This window comes from Sciurus vulgaris (assembly GCF_902686455.1).
Source record: "Sciurus vulgaris genome assembly, chromosome: 8".
NCBI classification, from domain to species: Eukaryota; Metazoa; Chordata; class Mammalia; order Rodentia; family Sciuridae; genus Sciurus; species Sciurus vulgaris.
Genome location: NC_136468.1, coordinates 128132516 through 128136572, shown reverse-complemented (window position 1 = coordinate 128136572; position 4057 = coordinate 128132516). Strand labels below are relative to the sequence as shown.

Here is a 4057-nt window from a genome sequence, read left to right as displayed (position 1 = left end):
AGGAAGCACTATGTCTCCCCCAGTGGGTGGTCAATTCAGGGATACAGCATCCTAAGTATAAGGTGACGATGAAGGATTAAAAAAGGTTTACATAAACATATAGATGGTTTGCTCATGTGAATTGGAGAGTGAGAGAGAGATAGAAATAGAAGTATATTGCTGAGGAGCTTATCATTAACTATTTGAAACTGAAGAAAAGCAGTCACATCATGTAGTGATTCAAAATATTTGACAGACTAGACCAAGAAGGTCCGAACTCAGAGTAAGAAGACTTATGAGCAAAAAACAATACTTGTTATATCTCTACCTTTTTTTCATATAAAAAAATGAATTTTTATTTCCATGAAAGTGGTGGAAAATTATACTATTTGGAATCTTTAGGGTTCATGTTGAGGACTATATGAATGCCAACTAATAAGGAGAAAAAGTGAGGCTCAGAAACCTGGAAGAAGTTTTGTACAAATTCTAGATTGAACAATCATAAATGTGTAAACATATTATTACAATGAAGCCTGTAATATTGTGATTTATTAATGATAAAATAGTAAAAATATTTTTTAGATTATTTAGAAGTCTACCATATAAATTGGTCATCAAAGTTCCTTATCTAAAATTAAAATGAAAAAGGATAAGCTTTTGTTCCCCCAGACTTTAAAACATATATCAAAATGGCTTCAGAAAGAGCCCTGGTCATCCTGTCCAAAGGAGCAGGTGTCATTCCTGTAGATGTCATGAGACCGGCTGGGATTAAGGTCACCACTGCAGGTCTGTCTGGAAAAGACCAAGTAAAATGCAGCCCTGATGTTGTCATTTGTCCTAATGCCAGTCTTGAAGATGCTTGAAAGCAGGGACCATATGATGTGGTGGTTCTACCAGGGGGAAATCTGGGTGCACAGTACTTATCTGAGTCTGCTTCTGTGAAGGAGATCCTAAAGGAGCAGCAGAATAGGAAGGGCCTCATAGCTGCCATTTGTGCAGGTTCTATGGCTCTTTTGGCTCATGAAATAGGTTTTGGAAGCAAAGTTACAACATAACAACTTGCAAAAGACAAATGATGAACTAGAGTCACCACAGCTACTCTGAGAGCTGTGTGAAGCAGGACGGCCTGATCCTCACCAGCTGCGGGCCCAGGACCAATTTTGAGTTTGCCCTCGCCATCATGGAGGCACTCAGTGTCAAGGAGGTGGCCGACCAGGTGAAGGTGCCCCTGGTTCTTAAGGATTGATGCCTGGCCCTCCGGAGGAGACCATACAGTTCCTGCTCACCAGAGCCCAGGTGGTTGTTTGGCACAGCAGAGGCAGCCTGCTGTGTGACGTGACCACCCCATGTTCCCAGCCTGTGCATCTGTGTCTGTAACATTTCTGAACCTTGTTTGCAGAATAAACAAGGCATTTGCAACACTAGAAAAAAAAGGATGATGAAGAATAGATGTCTATTTTGAAAATGTTTCTGAATCACATATCTTGTAAAACATACATATTCAATCCCATATGAAGAACCAAGCAGGTAGAAAGGAAACGGAATAAAAAGTTAATTCAAGACATAAACAATTAAAATTTCTACAGATTCCTTCTCATCTTTCCTTTTTTTTAATTGCAGTGATACATGATGAATTTTAGATCTTTTTGAACACATACTTCTCAAAAGGAGTGATCTCCTACAGCAAGTGTGTTCCAACTTTACCATTGTCAATTATACTCTGGATTTGGAGTTTTTAAATTCCATTTCCTACCAGAACTAGTTTAGAGGAGTCTAGATTGGGCCTTCTGATTGAATGCTTCTGATGTTCCCCTATAGTTTTGTTACAACTATCTCATTCTCCCAAGGTTTCATGTCTAGTAAAAGTTAAATGTAGGAAGGAGACTTCTTTCTTCCTCAGTTGCCCAAGCAAATAAGGATGGGTATCAGTTTGAATGTCTGATTTTTTTAAGCTGCTCTAGAAAAGTGGAACTATCATATAAGAAATGCAAGTTCCTTTTATATAAAGAAAATTGTCCTTTCCTCATTTCATTAGGTACTGACAACTTTTGACCCCTTAACCAAGCCCATGTAGTAATTCTCGGTAGTATAAATAGATCAGTCTAGATTTTGGGTTATTTTTTTCTCTTTAAGTTAAAATATAATTTATTCATTAATTGCTTTTAACTCACCAAAGAACTATTTTAATTGCTTTGATAATTAACTGCCATGCTCAAGTTGAATATTCATAAATCATTATTTTTTATTCTAATGAACATTCCCTAAACAGCATAGTCTTACATTAGCATCCGTTCAATTACTTGTTTCATTTGTAGTAACATCATAGTGGTTAATTATAATAATAAATAAAAGCTAGCATGTATTGAATGTCTACAGTATGCTAAAGGATTATGACCTGATTCAAAATTTATTTTTAGGGCAAGGGTTTGAATTTTGATAGTGTAACAAGTCTAATAGTATAATTGTGAATTCACTGGCATGTTGCATAATTGAATGTGTTTTCAGTTCCTCACAGTGAGCTAATGTAATTGTGCATGGAAAATGTTTATCAGTTCTTCATGTTACCTGCTAGATAGAATTGTGCTACCCTTAACTTCTTTTTTATGAAGTATTATTATTATTCATGTATATTTATAGAATTTTAATTATTTGGATCAATCTGAGTCTTCTTAGATGGTAAAATATTGTTTTTAATTGTAGGTATAGTGAGATGAGTTTAAGTGATGTGAGAATTCATTTTTAAACAATCTTGTAGCGAAAAAGTAAAGTATATCTTGTAGCAAATTTCTAATTTCTTATAGCCATTGAAAAGTAGTAAGTATTTATATGTTTATGGTGTTATACAAATCAAATGGTTCTTCTGAGGACTTAAAAATATAAAGTATTTAAGGGGATTATTATTGATGTAGTTTTTTAAAATTTCACAAATCTATTAAGCATATTCTAAATATTGGACCATAGCAATAATTATTTAAAGAATAAAATTTCAGTTGAAAATGTGTTTTTAACTTTTTTGCTTTCTTTCTCCCAAGGAATGAAAAATATATTTTGTATTAGAAATATAAATTTAGAATCAAAATAAGTATTGCTGATGACATCAAATATGGTTTATCAGGTAGAGATTTAACCAATATTTTTCTTAAATAAAACACTCAAGTTATGTTTATATTAACCCTAACAAAATCTAACATCCCCCTCTTTCTTCTCTTTTCCCTGTCCTTCTCCTACATTTTCCTCCAAGTAATTTTTTTAAAACTTGAAAGCTATGCTAAAAGTACCAATTTCTTCAAAATAATTTTTTAAGACTTAGAAATTGTTTATTCTGCATGTAAACAGCTTTTAACTCTCAGTGAATTAAATCAGAACCACTATCACCACTATCACAATACTGATTGAAATTAATCCAACAGGGAACTGAAATTAGTGCTTTAACTTTAAGGTTTATTTCATCAGTAAAAAAGATTATGACTTTGTGCCTACAGTACTGAAATGCCCCCAAAAAAAAAAAAAAAACTGATAAAATTCTGTGATGAACTTGTATATAACAAATTTCTGCAAAACACATTTTCTATCAGATGCTGTATTAAAACTAGTTCCATTGGATGTATTCCATAGAATCTTTCATTAGCTTGGTGGTTTTCAGTTGTTAGAGTTGTAGTAAAATGCTAGGGATAACTATTATATTTCTAATGAAGTTTATAAAATTTTGCACAATTGTGAAATTATTGAGTTACCTATCACTCATCACCATGAATAAAGAAATTTATAATTTCACTTAACTTTAGGTTTAATCTTAAATTTTTATAGGGATTTCATATTTGCTTTTGATTGTTCTCTCAAATCAATCCAGTTTTTAGATTCTTTTCTCTAGAAAAACCTAAAGCATACTCACTTACTTGAATGTCTGTAAGACTTTCCTACAAAAACAATCAGGGAGACAGAATATTTGATCTGGACTCAGAAATATAAAGTTTAGTATTTGATTTTGGAAAAAGTAATTTTATGTTTTACTTGGTAGGAAAAAGGATATGCAAGTAACAGTCAATTCATTGAAACTTGCAGAGTTAATTCAATAGTA

General features: G+C 32.9%; 1 pseudogene across 1 annotated transcript; it reads left to right on the top strand.

Annotated features, from left to right (window-relative positions):
- Positions 1-668: 668 nt before the first annotated feature.
- LOC306667037 (Parkinson disease protein 7-like) lies at positions 669-1256 on the top strand (annotated as a pseudogene). Its single transcript has one exon. The product of its transcript is annotated as a Parkinson disease protein 7-like (transcript).
- Positions 1257-4057: the final 2801 nt, after the last annotated feature.